Source organism: Botryllus schlosseri, chromosome 2, assembly GCF_051294905.1.
Source record: "Botryllus schlosseri isolate E-star chromosome 2, Bs_hap1, whole genome shotgun sequence".
NCBI classification, from domain to species: Eukaryota; Metazoa; Chordata; class Ascidiacea; order Stolidobranchia; family Styelidae; genus Botryllus; species Botryllus schlosseri.
The window spans coordinates 15,989,557-16,015,252 of record NC_137237.1 but is presented as its reverse complement, the minus strand read 5'-3'; the positions used below and the strand labels follow the sequence as shown (position 1 = coordinate 16,015,252).

At 39.8% G+C, this 25,696-nt stretch overlaps 1 long non-coding RNA gene across 1 annotated transcript; it reads left to right on the top strand.

The window, feature by feature from the left end:
* The first annotated feature begins 1,365 nt into the window (after positions 1–1,365).
* Positions 1,366–6,053, top strand: LOC145433823 (uncharacterized). The gene is made up of 3 exons (XR_013913200.1): positions 1,366–1,531; positions 1,856–1,963; positions 5,327–6,053. It is a non-coding gene; the product is annotated as an uncharacterized LOC145433823 (long non-coding RNA).
* The last annotated feature ends 19,643 nt before the right edge of the window (positions 6,054–25,696 follow it).

Here is a 25,696-nt window from a genome sequence, read left to right as displayed (position 1 = left end):
TGCCTATTGTAAATGATCTGAGTAAATGATATTACAAACCAGCATCCGTTGCTGTATACGTGTTTGAGAGATACTAAAGGAAAAAAGATTTGTGCACAAAAGCTGTGTTCTCATTCTTAATATTTATAGTTTTCGAGTGCACAAGAGAGGGAGAGCATTTTATCGCGCAATAACCCAAGTTCTCGGTCAATGGTTTAGAACAGGTCTTGGTGAACTGCGGGCCACGACGACAAATGCGGTCATGAAATAACATTTTGAGGTTGGAGAGAGCTTTATCTGTTAACCATCAGCCATAGATACTATCGATGGTCAATTGATCGGCGGCTATTTCGCGTTGGTTCATTCGCCCAGACGATATTTCAAGTTATATTTTCGGAATCAGCGTGACACTTACTTTCTATTAAACAAATTCGAAATATAGAAACAATTTTGTCGTTGTGACGTAATTACGAAAAATACACAGAGTAGAGAACGGCTGGTAACAAGGATAGGTACGGTATAACGAGAGATTACTAACCTAAGGATAGATGCGCAATTGGGCATCTCAGTCGCCACACTTGAATACGCAGAGAGGTATACTGCTGAGTTGCTAATAGCAGCATACTTGGCAGTTCTGGATAACTTGCGACCCGAACGCTCAAATTTATTATTACTAGTCTTAACTGCATTTACTGACTACAGAGTCAGTCGAAATGCTTCGAGTGGAATAAATTCGTCAATATGAGTGTAGTGTTTGCTGCAATATTGAAGTTTTGTACTTCTAGATTCTAGTAGCATATTGTAGAGGATTTGGAGATCATTGTATATCAACAATCGTAACCCCAAATGTGACGTTGCAGGTATGACATTTTGACTAATTGACGCGGGCAGATAGCTAAAGCTCCATGTAATATTTTTAGACGATACACCAGCACCTCCTGTTGGCATAAACTACAGTAGGCGTATGTTTATGGCAGTCAACCTTCTGTATATGAATTCACTCCCACGTGAGCTGAACATTACTCGTTGTGGAAGATTTCGAAATAGCTCTAACTCTCACATTTCCGCTATATATCTTATGCTAAAAATAATAAATATGATACAGATAGCTTGAGAATGGATGATAGAGTGGCGAAGGTGAAACCATGAAACGAGCATTGGTATTGGTGTGATATAAAGTACGCGTCTCGTGATAAGACTAGCGGTATTATAGATATGGAAATTGGAGCTATATGAGATAAATCCATTAACAAGTGTTGGTGTTGATCACCGAATATATCAACCGGTCTCGAACTATTGATGTGCATGGGAAAGACAACTCTCCAAATCGGAAGGGTAAACCAAGCGTATTTGCTGTGGATTATTTCTATGCCACAATTCACACATGCCAAATTATGCACAGTTTACAGTACGATTTCGCTTCCAGAAGTATACAATAATCAACCAACCAGTTCTAAAATGAATTGCATAGTACTCTGGACTTTGTTAATGCTACTGGTCTGCCATCCAATAGCCGAGGCGCACTCCAGGTCTAGCGGTGCTTCAGGGAAAGGTGAGTACATAATTACTTCAAATATCCAGGTAAATAAATGAATCTGAGTTGAACAGGCTTATGCTATTTATGCATATGTTTCTCCTGAAGAGTACCAGCCTGGTTTATTTCAACATGACTATATAATTTGTGCGTGATCATTTTCTGAGTTGAATTGAGTGTGTGTTTGTAAGTGTACACTCTACATTTATGATTTACGACTTGCGAGTTCATTCGGACTGCAGTATGATAAAACATAAATTACTAAATTCGTGAGCCGCTAATATCGGTTTTCCAACGATAATCATCCAAAGTGTTTTGACCCAAATGTTCATTTTTTCGAAGTACTACGAATGATGCGGATGATGCGCATGAAATGCATGGATGCATATTGTAATAGAAAATACGAGCGAGGACGATGTCGCGAGGAGCCTGGGGAAAGATTTGTCCGACGTAAGTTGATTATGATCAGGGCCGTAACAGTACTTCGTCAGGCCCCCCCAAAAAACTTTGGTCTTGGGCCCCCCATAGGGTTATAGACCGAACTTCTGGGGGGCTTCGCTACACTGTTTACCGCTATTCATCATATTCATTGGGAATTCGATTAGTGAATCAGCTTTTGTCGCCTAAGCGCGCGAAGCGCGGAAAAGTACATTTATAGAATTCATGATTTCATCGGTCAGTATGATCGGGAATTGCATATATTGTTATCAATTTTAATCTTCTCTCTGCTCACGTAATCAGATTTGCCGGTAGAGCTGAGTGAGGTGTGTTTGAAAAGGTAGGACCACTCAATAATAATTAAACATCTTCGGGCGTATACCCGTTGGCAGGAACGAAACAGCACCTCGTCAGGCCCCCAAAAACTTGGGTCTTTGGCTCCCATAGCGTGATAAAACGACCCCCAATCACGTTGTTCGCGTTTGTCACGAAATTATCTGCACCGTATTGTGAGCCAGCGCCTGGCGCGAAAATTTTCGATAATTTATGATAAAATCGGTCAATCAGATCGGCGATTGCATATATATTATGCTATCAATTTATTGTCCTCTCTACTCACGTAATTAGATTACCGGTAGAGCTGAGTGAAGTGTCTTGAAAACGGGAGAGCCCGTGAATAATGATTAAACATCTTCGGACGGGCGGACCCGTTGATATGACTTCGTTACATGATGTTATTTCGTGACTTCCAGACTGCTATATCAAAAAATATAGAATTGCCCAAACGTAGGCTTCTAAACTAAGAGACGCACACGATTTCAAATTGGTATTTCTTCACTGGCATAAAAATTTTTTCAGCAGGATGGTATTTGTCTTGTGCGGTTCAGATTGCAAAGACAGGAACATTCGGCGCCAGTTATTTAGGCGCCTATGGACAATTAAACCTATATGTATTTTGTATAGCCTATATAACGAAGTCTTAGGTCTGCATAAGGGCATAGACCTTTTCGGCCAAGCTTTTCTCCCTGCCGATCGTTCTGGCACACTTCTTGGAGTCGCATGTTATATGGCCTAAAACTTGATTGTATGTCTTGGTGGGTCGTGGCGCGGTAATGGCCCAATACCCAATAATATAGATAAACGGCTACTTAATTTCGCGCGCAGCGCGAAAAAAATTTGAAGAAATTGCATAAATTTTCAAAAAATACTACATGATTTATGCTAATTCACGAAATAATTTTGGGCCCCCTTCGAGCTCGGCCCCCCCCAATTGAAGGGTTTGGGGTGCGGCAGTTACGGTGCTGATTATGACGCAATCCGTGCATGATTCGTTCTAAACGGTGCGGTAAAAGATAATTTTAACATATACGAAGTATGCTATGGATAAACATTTTCTTGCTTACGGACATCTCATTCACTATGCCCCCATAATGTTATGCAATATCGGCGACAAGCCTAATCCGGTATATCACATGGATTGTTGACACACTGACAGCTCCTTTATTCAGACATATAGTTACTGCCTTTTGTTGATGGGACCTATTAGTCGGACTGGTGGTGCTCACCTAAGAATTTTTCCATTAGACCAAGTTCACTTGTATTTCAAAACTTCGCGAAATCAACCAACTTTCCAGATTTTAGATTTAGTCAATCAAGACCTAACTGTTTGGATACATTCGCATCACTTCTACGAGTAAAACTTTCACAGCAATCAGGCGACTCACCCCATGCGCCACGGCAATAAAATATAATTTCGAATACAGAGTTGCTGCGTGGTGAATATAAGTCATTCTGCGGACTTGTACAAACTACTGGATTTTGAAAAACCACAACTAGAACTATAAGTAGAACTACTCAATTTTTAAAACTAACAACTAGAACTAGAACTACCCGATCTTCAAAATCCACAACTAGAACTAGAACTACTAACAAAATCGTTAGAACTATTACTACTGAAAATATCGTTAGTTAGTTGACCATCAACTAACTAAATGTTTAGTTTGTACAAGTCTGCTGCCTGAGTAGCTTTACTGGTTGTCGTACAGATAACAACACAAAAGGGGCACGGATGCCAGAGGTAGCCGATCCCTGGCGTATTCTATATTCATAATAAAGTCGATACAACATGGTTTGATTAAAGTCGGGATTAAGACATAAGCACACATCCATTCAGCTGAAGCTGCGAGAAGACGAATTCGGAAAACCTGCCAGCGAAACTATACCAAAACAACAGGACGATTTTACCAATAAGCGACACACCGCTCGTTATAGTGACCACACTGTAACATCCCATATATTTTGATGTCTTTTAGAAGGACGTGTCTATATGGGCTGGTGTGATTAAAAAGAGTTAACAATGTTACTTGTTTACCATTGTTTTGAATAAATAAGCGGGATAAATATTATATTTGTACTTTGACAATAAATTTCCAGTTGCCTAATAGTAACACATTCACCCAAAAGCGTGTGTTAACCACGTAATTCATTGCTTTCAATTTATAAATTATTAGAAATACATACACTGCCTAATAAAGTGCAAACTTTTGACTTAGCTCGCTATCGTATTCACAAGTGATTGAGGTCTAGAACCGTACAGAACTGGATTTCATTCTCCTATATAGTTAACTCATTATTTTGATTTTTCGGAAATATCAGTCATTGAATAGACATTTCAAAGCAACTGGGTTTCGAGTTTGAAATATGGGAGAGATTCCGACCCCAAAAAGTAACCTGCCCGCTACGCCACTGTTAGCAGTGATGGATATGAGCGAACAATAGCTGCACCTTGTGCACAAATAATCATAAAACAGAACACCGGCATCTCAATGCGCCCAAAACCACGACACATGTTTTCTAGTGGTTCGGTAACTAATATTTTTTCAAATTTGCAACTAAATCTAGAACTAGAACTACTGAGTTTTCAAAATCCGCAACTACGACTAGAACTATAGAACTACTCAATTTTCAAAATCCGCAACTGCAACTAGAACAGGAAATGCTGAAAAAATAGTTAGTTAGTGGACCATCAACTAACTAAATGTTTGTAGTTTGTACAAGTCTGTCATTCAGCCCTATTTATGAAGATGAAAAAATGCAAAATTTATATCAGTCCCTGGCGTTCGATAGACTGTAACACTTCGTCCCGGAATACTTCGCTAATCTACATATATGAAATATGGTAATATACATTATGTTTTCGATCTCTACTTCAAGTATTTTGAACATGTCCTAAAATTTCTACATCCAGTCGTAAGTGACTCGACATCGATTACACTGTTACTTTAATCATATTTTCAATGACTTATCCGACCACCTCTGCAGACGTATGCCATCGCTGCACATCCTTTAACTAACGCATGTTTTTGACAATCACAGTTTGCAAGATCTGCATGAATTACTTCTGCAAAAAAAGGGAGGGGAAGTCGCTATTTTCTTGGCGATAAGGATCCTACATCACCAATCAAAGACAATACGCGCAGTTAACATAAATTCACGATTACTAATGACATTGCGGTTACAAGCAAATCCGAAGTCGTTTCCTCATATATGAATTATAATCGATTTTCACGCTACGCATATTTACACTAAGGAGTGAAAGTCGCACTTGAAAATATTACATCAATTATGCAACACGAGTAATGTGACTGCTTCCAACCCAGAGAGCATGTAATGTGATATTACTGATGTGTAATCTGACCCCAGAAGGTTGTGTAGCGTCCGTTGTAACCGTTCCAACGGAATGTATTATTTATTGAACCAGATATAAATTCGAATGTATATGCATTGTATATAATTGAATTTCATAACATGCACGTATATATTCGATGCATTACGAGAGTATAACGGCGTGACAGTTCTTATATTCGTATTCCCTCACGTGAAGCATGAGCCTATCCGTTGTGTTTTTAGGAATGCGTTACATTCCGAAATAATGCGTGGTTGTATGCCTACGTCTACAATACGATACCTTATTTTACGGATTTACAAAATGTAATGAATATATATCGTCATACTGCTTTTATTTTTGGCTTGAAGATCGTGCATTGAAGTGTTTTTTTAAATCGCTGTTGTTTCACAATAAACTTTTTCTGTCACGGCTTAACGCGAAAACTCGGCAAGCTGATAGTGGTGAAGCCAGGTTAGTCAGCGGCGAATGAAAGCATGCAAGATAGCGTCCAACTTGTAATCATGAGAAGTAAGAGAAAAAATTGAAGCCGTGTGATGCTGGTTGGTATTGTGTACTGATATTATTAAATGACAAATTTTAAACATTTGTGCATGATAAATATTTAAAGAATTGGTCACCGTTAATATACTATTTTATTCATAATCCAAATTTTCCGACGCCAATAACTCCGCTTCCGCTGGTTGGAATTGAACCAAATTTGATGAACATCGTTTCTATAGACAACCTAACACTTTCATGGGGTGATCAGAAAATTTTCAAATTTTTAGTTATTTATTTTCATAATAATAAATAGAAACTTTCTTCTCCTGTGGCAATGCGACTACTGGTTGGAATTGAACCAAATTAGGTGTGTGGACTTAAAGTAGGCAACCTAACAATTTTATCAAGTAGCCAGTGCGATTTGAGAAAAAAAGTCATTTTTGAAGACCCCTTATGTACAGTCCTTGTGTATCAGATTTTGAGTGGTGCATGTGATGCATTGTCATAAGTTTTCTAGTCTTTGTGTCTATTTTTTTTTGTTTCATCTTTGCGCCAGTTCACCACACCAAAGCTATATATCTCAATAGAGGCATACTGTAAGACTGCTTATCGCATTGATTTTGTTTTTGAAATTGATTCAATTTTGAGGATTGACTTCTTTTTTAGACTTGATTTCATTTCAACATGTTTAATGTTGTCGCTTTCACAGATCCCTAAATATTTTTAGTGGTCTTCAGCATTCAATTCTGTTATGGCTTCATCCATTTTGAAATTCATGTCTCCAGCGCTGGTGGCTCTGCCACGTCGTATGGTAAGTTTTGAGCATTTATCCAAGCCAAATTTCATTTTTGTATCTTCTGAAAACTCATGAGCAATTTTCATTTGGTTAGTCAGGTCCGTATCGGATTTTGCATACAGTTACAGATCAGCCATGAACAAAGGGTGATGAATCTTTTGAGCTTCAGAGTTTGATACCTTTCTCATCTCGTATCCTGTTTTATTTTTTTCTCAGCAACTCACTGAGTGGAGCTAAGCTGAGGCGGAATTGAAGTCGCGAGAATGAGTCGCCTTGAAATATGCCATTGCGGATGTCAATTGTACGGGTTTCTGTTCCACCTTGGTCATGTTTAACAACAGTTTTGTGCTGCTCTGTGTCCGGCCACAGAATGTTATGTGGATTTCACAGTTTTTCCGGAAATTAAAGAGTACATTCCACATATTATTGGTTCTTTGATTCCCTGATTGTTTCGTTCGGGTACTATGATTACGGAATTTAGTACTGAGAACGAGAAAACAGGTAAAATGGCCGCATATTGACCGATTAAGTAACTCGATCAAACATATATATGTATTTAAGGAGGTATAGTCGAGTCTACTTAAGCGTGAAACAAACAAATCTGCAGTGAGTTAAGACAAATTTTCAGTACAATAATTGTATTATTCATAAATTCATCAGGGGAATTCACGAAAGATTTTAAACTGCCCCTACATCCTTGAACTATGGATGATCAAATATACAGAGGTGATCAAAGTAGTCGAGAAGGCTACTCAAGTAAAAGTAGAAGTAGCGACGCAAAAATCTGCTCAAGTACGAGTAGAAGTACCCTTTTTAAAGCAACCTAAAACTACTTGAATTAGAAGTAGAATTTCCTGGCTTAAAATCTACTCAAGTAATTAAGTAGTTTTGAAAACAGTCATATTACGTTCGCATGGACTGTCAAGAGCTGCAAATTGAGCTATACGGAAGGTGCAGAGAGCTTGATTCATATTGATGAATCACATTAGGTATCAATTTTCAAAGGCATAAGCATTCGTCCGTATCATGGAAAGCAAAAGATGTCGCTATGCACACTAATCTTTGTTTACCCGAACACCCCGTTTTAGAAAACGTCATAGTGCTGCGCTCTCACCCATATTATAAGGCCCATAGTTTAGTCGAAGAGCAATACCAAGAAGCTGTATCGGTGCGACATTAGTATCTTATACGCTAAAAAAAATATGGCGGACCGTAAAAATGCCACACCGTAGCGTAATTTTATTTTATTTTCGGAAAATAGAAGTATTGCTACACTTGCTTTAAAACTTCAACATGTAAGCTCTCCAGATCCAGACAAAGGAACTGAACCTAATGATACTGCGAACTAAAAGAGAAATACAAACACTACTGGTGAAAAGCGGAAAATGTGTGACATGTCCCTTGTCCAGATATAGCTTCAACAGTGGTCTGCTAAAAACAAATCTCATGCTCAAAAACTCAGAGACTTCTCCAGATTAGGACACGCCATGCTGGGCTGCTAGATTACGATATGACAGATAAATGCTAGATTGTGAAACTACTAGTTTCAAACTTTATGATGGGCCATATTTACTGTGATGAACTGTTTCATATGGGCGACAATGCGGTGTGAGTAAAGGGAGCCACGCTACCGCTACCTAAATTATAGCCTATTCAAGAATACTTTCGTGAAAATATACTTGTCACTTCATATCTACTTGGCGAGAATCGCGATCAAAATTCTGGGCTTTAGTTAACTTTTATAAAAATTAAATGTTGGTACTTCAAGAAAACAGCCCCGAAATTCCTCAGGCTCTTTTCGAATCGAAGGATTACACTACTTCTACTTGACAAACTGAAAATAGCGAAAAGTAAGTAAGTAGATCAAAAAATATTACGAAGCAGAAGTAGCGGAAATGAGATTAACTCGAGTAATTACCACAAGTAGTCTAAAACTACTTGAGTACTCCGAAAAAGTAGAAGTACTTCGTTACTGACCACCTCTACAAGTATATCTTTATAACCTCGCATCGCAGACTTATCATACACGATAAAAATGGTTGAAAATGATGGATATAATCAGCCTCATATTACTTAATCGCAGGTGTGTATATTTACAAAATATAACCAACTATACAATCGATTGCAACTGCACAATGCAGTAGGCACATTGCACATCTTACAGCAGAAAATCAATATCAGAACGGGGGAAGCACCGGCCACAGCGAGCTCCGAGCTGTTCTGTTGCCGGCCACAAAGTGTCATGTGAATTTCACAGCTTTCCGACATATATTTGGTATTCATTGTTCTTTCCAATTCTATACAGTTGCTGACGATTACCCGTGACGAGCGTCAGCCGAACATTCGGGTCTATTTCTATCCGAATCAATACTTGCCAGTTACCTGCTTTGATACTATCTTCATTGCTTCTGGCTTTCTATACAATTATTTCCTGTTTCAGCGAGTATCCCCCTTTTAAATCTATTCTTTACATCATTTTATGTGTTTTTAATTGATATCTTAGAGACTCTGCCTGATTGTTTCGACTTTTTCCTATTGTTACATTTTATAGCCATTTTTCTGGTATTTCGGGTGAAAATTCTTATAAACTCAGCTAAACTGTCGCTATCACCTAATTCTATTGACTGTACACCCATAATAGAACATAATTGATCATACATTTGACCCCGATTCGATTGGGTCACGGACAGTACTGATATTTACTACTAAGTTGGTATATTACGGCCGGCCAAAAAAACGAGTTTTCTGTGCCCGGCCAAGGAAGTCTCGTGGCCAGTCGCAGTGAAATTTCATTGCTGGTCATAAAATTCACTGTGGCCTGCCATTGAATACCAGTTTTCATGGCCGGTCACGGAATATTTGTGGCCGGACACAAAAAAATCCGTGGCTATTGGTTGGCCACCGGAATGCTAACTGTCCATCTCACACGCGGCGCTCGCTGAAACAGGTAAACGCAAAAAAGAAATTGTACAACACAGCATCAGGTAGCCTACATCTCCACATACAACAATACTGCCCTGTGACGTATACGCCGCGAGAACATGTTTCATTCATGATGTCATACAATCATGGATTAAATGCACAATATTCAAGGCCTGTTGCCGGAGATAAGGATGAACTAACCAAAAATAAGGACACACGTCAAAATAGGCGGATTCATTTATTCAACATATGTATTTAGCTGTATATCTTATCCTCGATCCAGAATAAATGCCGACTCATTCTATTACTTCGAAAATTCAACTTGACATGACTCGTGACTTGACTCGTTACTCGAATCGAGTTCTCACAAAATCGTGTGACTTGAATTCACTCCTGTCCAAATGTATAATGACTCAATATGACTTGTGACTCGAAGGGAGTGACTTGAGTCAACTCTGGAATAATGATGGACATATATATCCGATTTCTTTAGTCCTGCAAATATCATCAGCCATTCGAGTTCATTGACCGAGGGTAAACAAGCATTTGTTGCTACGAGTATGCTCATTCTACGAGAGTCGCATGTTGCTCGAAGTTGCTGCATGACGATGTGAGCTCATAATTTGCATTGGCCATTATGAATCGATAGGTATTGTCGCATCGATTCCGAAAATCTAAATAGTATCAGGTTGGAGCACCAGATACCACTTACAATCTTCAAGCAATGTGAAAAATCACTGGTTGCTGGTCACTGGTAGCAATTTGTCGTGTCTGCGCTTCTTCCCTATATTTACACTTAGTGATATCGATATAAAAGCATACGAGGATGGACATTTGGACAATCATGATGGCTGTGTTGATGTTGATTCGGAGACTTAACCAAGAAACTTCTAGGACGATATTATATTAGGTAATTTCACGAGAACTATGAGCTGTGAAGACGTTAAGAGAAGTCCATTCCGTTCTTGACGGATTGTAATGATATAGTGAATAGCACAAAAGATATGCTTCGGGGTCATAAGCAAAAAGCTTATGGCTCATATGCAAAAAAAGTTCTGGAGGCGTTCGATTCGACATGATCCTGAAGATCACTTTGTTGGACACTTAGCATATTCCTCGGAAGATCTTGGATGCACCACTGGACTTAATTACACTTGCACTCGAAAATCACAGCATAATTTCTGTAATTTCGATCTTACATTTCAAGTCATCTTTACCTCTACAACCCTTGCCGAATCTTCATCTACCGCAATTCTGTAATCTGACTTCTGCATGTATTATGAGCAGCAATTTGAATTGAATACTGAAATTATTTAAGTATACTTCAATCTCGCCATTTCCCCTATAGCAAGCAGGTTGGTCCCTGGAATACGTGTGTATTTACTAGTTTTACTGCAAATAAATAGTATGATAATAATAATATCACCGAGATTGCGTATATTTAGCAGTTTTACTGTGAATAAAGAAAATAATGCTAATAATAACATTACTGAAATATACTCGGAGAGTAAAGAGGCGGTCCTTCAGTCGACAGACAATATAATGTTCGAGTCTTATACTATAGTCCAGTGGTTTTCAACCTGTGTGACGGTTCGCACTTGTACTAATGAAAAAATTGCAGTGCGGATGGTGCGAATAAAAATTGTGAATAATTGTAATTTTTCTGCCATGGAATAACTCAAATAAACGTAATAGGAAATCCAAGGGCAGGGTAACTTTTCTAGTTGAGACGCAATTGTAAGAACTTGTTTATCTTACGACGCACCACTAATCGTAGCTCTCACAAGCCGCACTATAATTGGTACGTAGCCAAAAGCCTGGTGTCGAAGCTGGTGTAGTGGCAGACATCAATATATCAGCCCGTCTGAGCCTGCGACGGGCTGAAAAATGACGTCCAGTTGACTTCCTGCTTTCTTTCGCTAAGCAATCATCATATTTTCGTAATGCCCGTTCGACTAGGGTGAGGCACGAGGATAGTATATATCATCATTACAAACTCGCATTTGCAAGTTACTGTAACACAAATTTTCACCCCTTCAATGGTTATTAAAGTATGAACCGCAAATAGTATAATTTTGAGTCGACATGGTGCCAGAGCTATCTGTTAATATGTATGTAATATTTGTTGAACTTATTGCAAAAAATCCTGGAATAGTTTTCACATATTTAAGCGGCCACTGTGTTTGGCACTGCAGCCAATAATCGAGACACTCAGAAAATATGGTTTATGAGAATTCGTGATAAGATTTTTCCGACTGGTTTTTCAGGACAACATGGTCGAAGACCGTTGGAATGAACTATAGTGTAGGGGTGGGCAACGAGCGAGCTCAGGCATGTGAGACTCATTCATTTCGAGGCCAACCCAACCACTTCTGCGTCGTTGAACATGAACACGTTAAGTTTTTGCCAACAAACCGCTGATAAAATGCAGTGCCAAAAACATAAGCGACGACAAAACCTTGGCCAGAACATGACCGATGCTGGATGGCTAAACCTTTCGATATGGATATGCTCCGTTATCGGCACGGAATAATCCCGCTCTTGCAATCTGAGTTGACAGTAGTTACAGTAATACAACTGCGACACGCATAGGAATTTAATTTACCCTAATTTGAAATCGCGTTCGTCAGACATGTTTTGTGGAGCTGTGTTGTGTAGAATTGTGGTGAGCGCGTTCTGTATGTCATACATGTCCGTGAAATCGTAGCATATTAATGGAATATTAAAAATGAATTCTTTTTCATGGGTGAAGCTCGGGTCGCGAGATGCCCCAAAAGCTCAGATTTTCGTGGTAGTCTAAAATGCTGCTTTACCGTTATTAAACTGTTGTAATTTCTCAAGTTAGATTGGGTGAAATAGCAGAACATACGGTAACGTGAGTTTATTTGCTCTTCTCATTCACTCGCAAGATAGAAACGGGGAAATCGAAAAAAAAACAGAACACAAGTTGGAGCAGCATATCATAAGGTAGCGAGCTCTAATGCACCTACTTAACTTGATCGTTTTGGACCTTATTTTCCAAGACATAAGGCAAAAGCCTCAATACAAGCATGTAAGTTCTTCGCCCCTTCGACAAACTGGAGCCTCCGGGACCTTTGCGTCAGCTCTTAAAAACGACTTTCACCAGCAAGCATGTTTCACTCGCAAAAAAGACGCTGTATTTTGGGTGGGGGGTGCAGAACAGATTTTAAGACCTGGCCATCCAAGCAATAGTAGACGCTCTTGTACAAAACCCAACAACCTGTTTGGCCGATAACGGTTTTAGTGAAATAGTTGAAATCAAAACGAGCGAAAAAGGTACCTTTTCAATGAGACACTTGATAGCTTAAGCTACATAGCAGCCAATTTGTTGCACATCTGAACAAACTGTTGTTATGTATCTTCATATTCTTTTTGTATAACAATTTTTGGTTTGTTTGTGCGAATGAAATTTATTTTACAAAAAAAGTGCGAATGGAGCTCAAAAAGGTTGAAAAGCACTGCTATAGTCGATTTTAGAACGTGTGAATGGAATGTAGTACGGCCACGAGAAAGACTTGACAATCAGTTAGCGATCTGGAATTGGCAATACCAAAGCACTGACCAGGGAGCAACGTATATTGTCACTACCAACCTAACGTCGATACGACAATTCCAAGACAAGTATCGCGAAGAAACGAATCCGCGTTATTTCAGTTACGAACGGGACACTGCGGATTGAATGGACATCTCTACGGAATAGGGGTGTCAGCGACATATCTTTGTGCACATTGTGGATTTATCGAAGGCGTGCGACATTTTTCGATGGATTGTCCGGCACTGGAACAACGCAGACAGACACTAAGAAACAGTGCACAGCGAAAGCGAATCCCATTCATCTTGGAAAACTTATTGACGGACACCAATATATTACAACACGTAATCGACTTTGTAATATCAACGGGACGCCGTATATAAAAACTGTCATTTGACTTCCCAATAATAATATCGTGTATTGAAATTATTACGTAGCTTGTGTTATTAATGGAATTTATTGTCGGGGGGTGCAAAAGACCACGCTGTTATATTCACCATAACATGGTTTTGATAATGAATAATAATAATAATAGTAAGTTAGCGATACAGGTAGGGTTACATTTGAAACAAACGGTGTTTCAAAACAATTTTTTTAAAACATGTTTTAAACAGTGTTTTAAATAAATGCCGTTTTGAAAAAAGCAAAATTGTTTTTTTTTCAAACGTATAATCATGCCATAATTGTGTAAATACTTTCAAAAAAACAAGTATTATGAACCTACGGACGATTTGCACCCAATATAGTCGACGTCTACGATATGCAGTGGCTGGACCATCTATATCGTCGTTGGTTCAACAGTTAGAGCACGTAAATATAGATGATTGGTACTGTATGAATGCTCTGATGATGATGACCGCAGACCGTAAAAATGCAACATAACGATTTAGTCATGGTTGAAGATATTTTTGGTCTGTTTATGACAGTGTTTGGAAGCCCTTTTCGTCCAAGGGCCATATTTACCAGAGATGAGCATGGATTAGGATTAGGTTTTGAAAAAACAGGATTTGTGAAATGTTGTCGGATTTGGATTGGATTTGGATTAAACATTTTTTTTAGAACGGATTAGGATTTGGATTGGATTTACCTATTTTCTGGGAGATTGAAATGTCGTGAGGCGAATGGCGACAAACTTTATTCAGATCAGTTATTATTGTACTTATGGTTACTAAGTTATCTTGAATCAAGTGAATCGTTGATTGTGAAAGAAAATTTTCGAATCCCTCCATTGCATAAATTAATATTTTTTCTGAATTTCCAGTTGGAATCGGATTAGGATTGGACAAGGACTTGAATATGAAAAAGGTATGGATTAGGATTTGGATTTGGATATGACGGTTCGGATTTAGATTGGATTAGGACATAGAAATTTCAAATCCGCTCATCCCTGATATTTACCCTATATTCTGAATTCTGAATACCAATCCATTGTGACGACACAATTGAAGATTCGTGACGTCATGGCTAGAGAAAAAGAAGAAAAAAAACATGTTTTGACCGAGGGTGAGTTTTTAAACATGTTTGTTTCAAATGGATTTTTGTTTTAACTCCAACCCTAGATACGGGATCTTGCACACTCTAGATCCGTCAAAAGGTGCTGACCTATTGAAGAGTTGCATCCTATCGTTTGGTTATAGCCAAGCTAAGAATATCGCCATAATGTGCTTGTCTCATCAACGTTGGGAACAAGTCACTACCTTCGAGTCACAAGTCATTGCACATTTTGACTTGATTCATGTCAAATCAATCGATTTTTAAAGGATTAGAGTCAAGTCAAGTCAGGTCAGTCACGAGTCAAGTCACAATTCAAGTCATGTAGAATGTTGACGTTCACACCAGCATATCGCGAACAATACGAACATTACACAAGATATAGCGATTTAGTCGATACCAATTACTTGAAATTGACTTATAATTTTTGCTCGGAGTCACGAGTAAATCCACATTTTTGAAACAGTGAGTCAAATCAAGTCATTTTCGCAAAATTTTACTCGAGTCAAGTCATGACTTGAGAACTTCCGACACTCTTGCCAAGCATGTTTATTAGCTCATTTTGAACTCGTCATATAGAATACCCTATCAAACTATCTACCATCGAATGTGAACTGTTGGCGTAATGATTTCCTAATTATACTCCAACTGTCGATAATATCGGCGACATTACCGTAACGGTCATGGTGAATATTGCTAGCTCATACAATGCCAGCTGGTATAGCCTACAGCGTTCACCTCGTTAACATTCCAAACACTGGATTATGCCATAATATGTATTAGAGTCAACACGTCACTTCGCAGCAGGCTCCTTTGTGCACAGCTCCCAATCAGTCTGGTCCAGCGTTACAGAATAGTGAGCCCCTAGCTCGTAAATGCGGGACTTATATTAGGAGATAGATGAAATTATTATTTTTCTGTCAAGGATTTTGGGCATAGGCTCCATGAGAAAGAGAGATGCTGAAGACGTTATATACAATTTCCCAATTCACACATGACCTTCAAAATCTACTGTTTCCGATTTTAGACTCACGTTAGACCTACACCAGATATTCCGGCAGTGTTCGTTCAGTGGTATAGTCAATTGAGTCGATCAGAATATCAATCAAATTTCAGAATTAGCATAAAGCGATTTACATGTGCATTTGTAGTGTGGGGTTTGACGCATATATATTAGAGATGGTGTGAGCCTCTGAAAGGTTCAGGTTCGTTAGAACGCGAACCATTTGAAAGCTTCTGTGTGAACGCGAACGTGGACCTCATGACGTCACTTGACGTCATATTGCTAATTCCAACCCTACATTTCAGTGAAGTGATAGCCTATATTAAGGTACTTGTATACACTGTACAGGATGCCTAGCGACGACTCGGGCCACATCACGCCACAATGCTGAAGTATACATATTGACGTTTTAAACCTCGCCATTTGTATCAACTGAGGCAATCGAATGATATAATAAACCCATAAAATCAATATCTTCCGTCGCTTTGCCAACAATTTCGACGAGAACTTGAAAGGGAATTTAAGCTTACGCCTTACGTTCTAGGCCAGACCGGAATTACATTCGGCGTATGAGTATTGCTACGCTGATATTGAGCAGAGTGTAAACGGGTTTCTATAATTGCTACCGATATTACACCATTAACAAGTTATACAGCAGCGGCAAACACCCCAATCGCACGGATATGTTTTTATGATACAATTAACATATGAAATCAAGATCGACCCCGTGCGCATTCTAGAACGATATCAATTTCATCGATTGGTTGAATAAGCATCATCCGCTGACTATACGTACCTACATGTAGTGTAGGGGGATATGTGGTACCGATGAGACACTGGGACCGAAAATACTTGAAAAATTCTCTTTGATAATGCCATGATTACAGTACGACAATTTGTCTACAATGGCATGCTGGCAGAATCTTTCCTCACATGCAAAAAAACTTCGACTTACGTGAGTCATCGTGTCTGTGACAAATTATTTACGTTTTAGGCGGTGTAAAGTAAATTTGGATCGACATATACATTTTTCCATATCACCTTCCAGACTAATAAACCCGCCATAATTTTTGATGTAAGTATAGGGCTTGTATCAGGGTATATAATGACACATATTTTTTTAATCAATACCATCCTCGAGTGCACTATTTTCAATTCAATTACAATATTTATAGGGTGGGGGACCTATGGTGCCATAGCCAAATCAAGCAAAGTAGATGGACCAACTAATCACTTGACAACAGAAACACGCCTACATATATAGAGGCTGTAAATCATAGTTAAATCTGGTGTTTTATCAATATCACGAGGTATTTAAAAGTCAAAATGTCGATTTGCGGGCAATATGTATGTGGCATTAATTTTGTAAGTTTGGGCGTAAATCAAAACGTGATTTTATGTTAACAGTTGAGTTGATATAATCTATTTTATTGTTGAAGTTGGCGACGAAACATTCTTCATTGGCTTGCTGTAGCTTCGATTATTGTACACAACAAAACAAGTTAACAAATTTGAGTTTTTGAGCGTATGTCTCATAGGTCCCATGGTCGCGTGCCTTTGGACCCACCGGGTGGGGACCGATGATACGTACGATATTCATGTGAATGTTCGCGATAGGTAGAGCTTGTATCGAAGTGTTCAGACAGCAAAAGATCGGCTATTCTCGGGTGAAGATTTGAGGGCCAGAGATCAATTTGCAATTTTTGATCCATCAGTACCACATCTCCCCTATTACGCTCTTGATGTTGTGTGATTGTGGGTCAAACTCACAGCAGAGAGTCACTAGATATTCATTCGGAAAGCTGGATATTTCGAGCAAACTTTTGTAACAAAGCAAGTAAAAGTTTTGAGATTGGCAAGGTGCATGCTCATTTGGTGTTGATTTTGTTATGCTGCCAGCGCCATGCTTAGAGTGGTGCAAAGTTGCTATGCACAAAATTTCAACCAAAGATGCTATAATGACGTGAAAATGGTAATATATGAAAAAGGTTTACAGTGCAGAACCTACCAAGGTTCTTTTGCGAACGTAAACCTCTAAATTCCCGGGGTTCACACACAGAACGCGAACGTGAACCTCACGTTCACACCATCCCTAATTTATATATCTATATATCTATATTGAATGAATGAAATGTGTTGATGTGCGAGAAGTGGAAGGATGAGGGACAGGAAAGCGAAGCTATATCTAGTTTAATTCGAACGGAAACACGTGCAGGGTAGAATCTGTTATCCATATTTTTACTTTTACTTCTGGAAATAGGCTCAACAAGTATGATTTTATTGAATAAATATATATAGTATGAATCGAGTCTAATCTATTCGAACGAAATCCTAATTGGTCATTACTAGGGCAAGTTTTTGTTGCACTAAAATGGCGAGGAAGTTGCATTTAATTTTAACAAAAGTTGCAGTAAAAAGTTGCATTTATAATTTTTGTTGAATTATTAGGGTATGAGATGTTTGAAAGGTTTCGTTGTATAACCTAGTTCCTGCAGATATGTCACATTTATTACTTCGCCATTTAACAGTCTGCATGACGAAACCGCCAAAAGTTACATTTTCTCCCGGCACACAGCAAGAAAATTACGCAATGCGGGGATAATTCCCCCCCCCCCCCAAAGCCAAACAGCGTAGCGATAACCACCTCCCCCTAAAACAAGTAGAATAACACACCCCAAACCCCCTAGGTCTGCAAACTTTAACCAAGGCATCACAGAAAAACTCACTCTTGGTGACTTTGAACAAAATCAATAGCCGGAAAAAGGGGATTCAGTGAAAGTGTAATTTTCGGCGGTCTCGCCTGGGCGTTCGTGAAATGGGAAACTATTTCAAATTTAAACGACAGAATTACTAAAGCGATCTTTTTACATATTATTCGGGCATGGTCGTGTTTCGCAGGTGGGAGTTGAACTTCTCTCCATTGTGTCATAGATAACAGTGAGAAGCAGCTAACCCATCATATAGTAGAACCATACTAGATATAGTTCATAGCATGTTTTTTAAATCACTCCTGTACATTTTTACGCAATATTTGATAAAAGTTGCAGTAAAATTTGGCAATGAAAAATAGAGAAAAGTTGTAAAAAGTTGCACTATAAAATCCCTCGAAACAGCTTAAAACATCATGGTAGGGCCTACATAGATTCTGAGTATCTACGAAGCTGTCGGAAGCTGCAAAAAAAGTTGCAAAAGGTGCAAAAACTTGCCGTAGTGATTACGGGTATTTGTGTATGCAGAAGCGTAATCTGATGCATAAAAGAACAGACAGTTTTCTAACATGCTATTTCCATGTACTTTATTCCACACTGTATTATTATAGTGGATAAATCTCTCTATACATATCGAGAGCGCGAGAATTGTTACAGAAAACTGTAGTATGGGGAATGGATCTGCGTCCAATACTTTCAACCGAAGGGCCACACGCGGTGTACAAACGATAGCATGGGCCACTAAGGTGTTGATGAGCTGTTTTTATATCATCAGCAAGTTACCAGTAGGCAATGAGGCCGCCATTAGGACTTGATTGACTGTTCTATGTCTTTTATCGTGCCGGTTGCTGTTGAGAAGAGGCACGCGAAAACTTCTTCGAATCAATAAACGTTGCTATGAATGTATACTCTTGAAAGCTGTGTTCAAGCTCAATCGGTCATTCAATGTTATTATTGTTATGTTATTAAAAATCAGTGTGTAATAACAAATTTAGCTCATCAATGCTACACGGTTAAGACTATTAGAAAGATATCGCGACTTGTCATTCAAACTACTTTGTTGGAAAATATTGTTTTTGCGTGATCTCCGGCAAAGATAGATGCTTCTCGAAATATATTGGAATTGCTCACACGTTCACCAGACCAAACTAAAGGAAAAACGCAGCCGCTGAGACTCAAACCATTTCAAATCATATTTCCTCATAAGGTGCAATATTGTTTTATGCTGGTCGCGTTTACATCGTTGGGCTAAGATTCCAAGGACGGGAGTATTCGGGGCCGTAATTAATCGACCAAGATGTCTCGGTAATTTTGGATCAAGTTTTGATCACCGCCATGTTTTTGAGAGCAAGCTTCGCAATGTCTCATGTTGGCAGATGACGTGATAGCCTATGCCAGTGGTCGGGAACCTTCTTCGTCTGAAGAGCCCTTTTGACCCTATATTTTCCATTTTAACTCGCAAAGAGCAATACCTGTCAATCGATTGTGACGTCACAAATAAAATTTGTGACGTCATGGCAGTATTTTTTCGAACTCACAACATGTGATTCGTGTTGGGCGCCATATTTTCTCTGTAAAATCTCACAGGCTACTAATCATCCTGTGACAGCGCAAATCATCACAAAGCCCCGAATTAATAGTATCTGATATTAATCGACTATAACTGTAGAACTGATTCCGGAAATGTAAATATTCATCGAACTCTCAATTGTCGTAGTATTCGACGGTAACATGAACGTTGCACTACACGCCTATATACGTTTTAATGGCACCACCAGAAAGCGACTTAATAATCAAGAACATGTATGGTTAAGCGTTGATTGTAACACATAAACATAAAATCGAGGAAGGCTAATGTTAAGATTGTCATAAGCAATCGTATCCTAGTTATTAACTCTACAATCTTGGTCGAATGGGACTTGAATTTGGTATCCATGGACGCGAAATTTTACGCTGAGTATTGACATAGTCAAGATGCCAGGTATAAACCTCTATTATCGTCAACTGAAAATTTAAAAATACCCCCAAATTTATTTGTGATTGTGAATGTAATTTCCAAGGCAGTTCATTTCTTGTCGTGGATCAGGAACACAGTGTGTAATTAGAAAGCTAGATTGCAATTCTCTTCGGTCAATCAACGTAAACGGAGCAATCCAAGATTTCGCGGCGCGCGATGTCATGTACTTGTACATTGAATTCGCGAGCGATATTTGTCGCTGACGCTGCAGTACCTTAAATTTGAGTATTTTATAAAGGGGTCCAAGCCCGTAACGCTGTATACGCCACTCTCTTGAGCTCTGCCACGAGACTAATAATTATTCTGGTCGTTATGAAAATTTAACAAGTTGCTGCAATATCGATAAAATCAAGTACAAAATTAAAAATATGTCAAAGAGCCATATCTTATACCCAAAAGAGCCATATATGGCTCGCGAGCCATAGGTTTCCGACCACTGGCCTATGCCCTTGCGGAAGAATGGCTGTCGCCAAAATGCCGGTGTCAGTACTCCAAACGTTGATCAACCCAGCTTTCAGATGCCAAACAACGAAAAAGGTCAATGTGTTACTGCTCTCCAGTCACATGAAGTGTGAAAACATTCCAAATTCATCACTGAATTTCGTCAATGATGTTGGTAATTTCATATGTCGCTGTTAATTTTTGATCCTCTTTAAGCCCACGGGACCAAATTTACCGGTTGTTGTTGTTGTTGTTTATGGTATTCATGGTGTTCGCCGACTACTACGGTCATTTGCACCAAGCCATTATTCCTGATTTCTTGATCACGTAACGGCTGATTTGTAGCCCGGCCCACTTCTAGGCTTTTATAAGACATCGCTTACACATATGAGATAGTGAGGAGTAGCCTAGCCAAACCTTCAACACTCAGGTATGAATTCTGGAGTCGACCTCGGTCGGATCCGAATCCACAACCCATTGGTGTTGCAGCTAGGGATGATACCACTACGCTATCTCGCCACTGATTTACCGATGAGCTGAGGGAAATGGAGACTTCGAAATTTTAGTGTACGTAAATAAAAATTATACATATTTCGGCAGGCCAGTTGATAATAATTATTTTGTGCCTTCCGTGTACTACAGAGGTCGGGAACTTTTCAGGAAAACAATAGGAATTTGAAAACTGCATTGCATGCAGTTATCGTCATGTCTACTTTTCCTTTGAATAGTCAACGTATTGTGCTACAAAAGATTTCATGTCGCGCGATTTCAAGTATAATAAATTAGGACATTACTTGCGGGCATGAGACCAACTTTTCTTTTTACTGATCGGTCTTCAACCAAAATTTCGACATTATAAAATTGTAGAAGCTCATGCACCGTAAAGTCGTGAATCAATGTAAGCCTTGGAATTTTTTACCAGTGACTAGACGCCTCCTCCTGGAAATTATACATATTAATGGCACCCAATTCAAACATGTATTTTTCATCTCCAATCTAGTTGAATGTATGCACAAAAACCGATTTTGCAACGACCTGACGCCATTATAAGCAGTGGGGGTGAAAGTAGTCAAGCGAGCTACTCAAATAGAAACAGAAGTAGTGACGCTAAAATCTAGTCAAGTACGAGTAGAAGTAGTCCATTTGAAAGCATCCTAAAACGATTACCAGTGAACCCGTCCCTCGGTGAACCCGTCCCGTGAACCCGTCCCTCGGTGAACCCGTCCCTCGGTGAACCCGTCCGTCGGTAAACCCGTCCCTCGGTGAACCCGGCCCTCGATGAACTCAGCCCTCGGTGAATTCCGCCCTCGGGAAATTTTGTATTCACCAGCAACCCTAATATCCCACCTCCGGCAACCCTAATATCCTACCCCAAACCCTAATGTCCCCCCTCCCCCAACCCTAATATCCCACCTCCGGCAACCCTAATATCCTAACCCTAACCCTAATATCCCACCTCCGGCAACCCTAATATCCTACCCCCAACCTTAATATCCCCCCTCCCCCAACCCTAATATCCCACCTCCGGCAACCCTAATATCCTAACCCTAATATCCCACCTCCGGCAACCCTAATATCCTAACCCTAACCCTAATATCCCACCTCCGGCAACCCTAATATCCTACCCCAACCCTAATGTCCCCCACCGTCAACCCTAATATCCCACCTCCGGCAACCCTAATATCCCACCTCCACCAACCCTAATATCCCCCTCCCCCAACCCTAGTATCCTGCCCGAACCCAATGTCCCACTCCCCGAACCCTAATGTCTCCCCCCCCCCTACCCTACGGCCTACCCAACCCTAACACCCCACCTCAACCTACAGTTGCAATAACGAGCAGACCACGCGTGGTTGATATGTGAGCAATAACAATCCTTGGGATATATTTTTCATCTGAACAAGTCACACACAATATACAATGCGATAAGACCCAATGCGATGTCATGAACAGATACGAGGATGTCGAACGTCGCACGTTCGCCCCTCGCCAAGTCAATTCAACAATGAGCCGACCACGCAATCGTGATCACGTGATCTGATCACTCCGTGACTGCGTGATCTACGCATGCCCTGACCTCCTTACAAGATCGACAAATCAGTTGATAATAACAGTATTAGTTTAATAATTCATATTAATACTTGTTAATACACTTAATTTCAAAATTTCCCGAGGGCGGAATTCACCGATGGCCGAGTTCATCGAGGGCCGGGTTCACCGAGGGACGGGTTCACCGAGGGACGGGTTCACGGGACGGGTTCACCGAGGGACGGGTTCACTGGCAACCCCTAAAACTACTTCAATTAGAAGAAGTAGTGACGCTAAAATCTACTCAAGTAAGTGAGTAAGTAAATAAATAAGTAGCTGTGAGAAGCAGTAATAAATACGCTCTCATGGACTGTCAAAAACTGTAAAACGAGCACTGCGGAAGGTGCAGATAATTGTATTCGTGCTGCTATATACCTGGAGGTACAAAGTTTCCACACATACGAATTCGACTGCATCATCGAATGGAAATAATAGTTTTACTTGGGAACAGGGGTTCTCAACTTCTATTTACACAACCACCCATGTCATGGAATGGTACCCTACACCAGTGGTTCTCAACTTTTTTAAGCTCGCGGACCGGTAAAATTTCCAAAAATAGTCGGCGGACCGCTGGACCTTCAAAAATTGAATAAACCCGAAATGCAATTATGATAAAAGTACGCAAACATGTTTTGCAAGAATGCTCCTAGAGAGTGACATTGGAGGGCTTTATTTGTGTTCATGACGACATTCATGAGATACTGCGGTAGTGTGTCGAAGGCTGAAGGCCGTGGACTAACCGATTACACCAGTGGTTCCCAACCTTTTTACGGTGGCGATCTCGAGACACCTAATTCCGATTTGAAAATGTTCTGCGACCCCACCTTCAAATTTGGCGTGCTGACTATAAAAAATGGTGAGCAGTAATGTGCGCAGTAATAGCAATTATGCAAATATGGACGCGTCAATCTCCGTCTCCGCCCAAGACTATACCAATATATCGTTGTTTTGGAACGATTTCATCTATATCGAATCAATGTAGTCAAGTACTGCTACGTGAAATTCTGCGTCGCGCGAAATGCTGACAATCATCTATAAGTTGCTCGGCCGCGCTCTGCATATTTGTTTGTTAGTTTTGTTAACTCAGTACGTCAGTAGTTCTCAAACGTTTTGAGAAAAATTCACGAAACGGTCCCTCGAAAATTTTTTGAATGACTGACGGCCCCTTACCGAATTACCACAAAACATCCGCAAACGGTGGTCTTGGTATTCATAGGGCGATCAACTTAATCAGTGGGGAAAAAATCCTCCCGACTTCTCTTACCAATTCCGGTAATTTTAACACTAGGCTACCCTTTATACATCCGATTCACAAACGGTATTCCGCTAATCACAAACGAGTCGAATTAGCTAACGGCATTTTAACGACTTTTTAACTTGTTTCTCGGCTTAGTACGCACCAACTAGTGTTATGAAATCAGTGTACCGGTATTTTCTTGTCGCGTGAAGCGCCAAGTTTTCTAGAGGAAGTAAATTTTGTCAACAATACAGTAATTACTTTGTTGAAGCATGTTGTTATTTCATGAACCAGGGTAATGATTGTGGCTACTCGAATGATATATTGGAGTCACTCACACGTGCCCGACTAAACGAAAGGGAAAAAATCATTTTTCAATTCACATTTCAACACTGGGAGCATTATTTCTCTCCGCGGGTCGCATTTGTACCGCGCGCAGCTTATATTAGGACTATCCGGTGACGACTAAATCGGTTCTTGAACATAACAATATCGAAGGTTCCGGCCAACATGCCGCCAGTGATCTTTTTTGCCAACGTACTTCACGTGAAGTCCCGTGTTGGCGAAACCGCCATACGTCTTGGTGTGTCCTGGCGTGGAAACGGTCAGCGCCGAAATGCCGATAATGCAGCCGCTCTTTACGCGCCCCTAGATTATAGTATTTCAACGGCCTTCAGCAATGCTTTCATAATTGCGAATACAGGACGATTCTTTAGATTTCAATTCTGTAAATTTATGCGTATTATGTTCCGGGCTGGGTATACGCACAATAAAATCGAGAACTACAGTGATACTAAGCGCGCGAAGCCAGACTAAAATTTGAAATTGAATAATTTAGCACCAAAATGTTCTACTTTATGTTGGTTAACGATAATATGTCGGCAACGTGGAGTTTAATTTAACAATAAGTTGCCTGAAATTGTTTATATTCCAAAAATTAGTTTTTTCTTGATAGTTTGAATTTTTCGGAACGTGCTTCGCGGTTTAAGCTTTATATTTGTATTCACTGATGATGGATCCCTGCTGAAACAGGGAATTCGTTCACCACTTGCATAAGCGCCTTTGCTTTCTCTCGATGAAAACAGGGCATATAGGCTACCGCCCCTTCCCTTCACAATAAATCAGGCATGCTGTAAAAGTTTTTGTGAAGCAGCTATTGTTTGTTCATCATGTATTTCGTACCTCAACATGTCCTGAATTAATCTTAAATCATCATCTGCCCACCTACCAACAATGTGCTTTCAGTATCCCCGACGGTAGCGGACTCCGTGAACACTTAATCAACAAGCGGCTGCTGCCGTGACCATTGAAGCATAGCCGA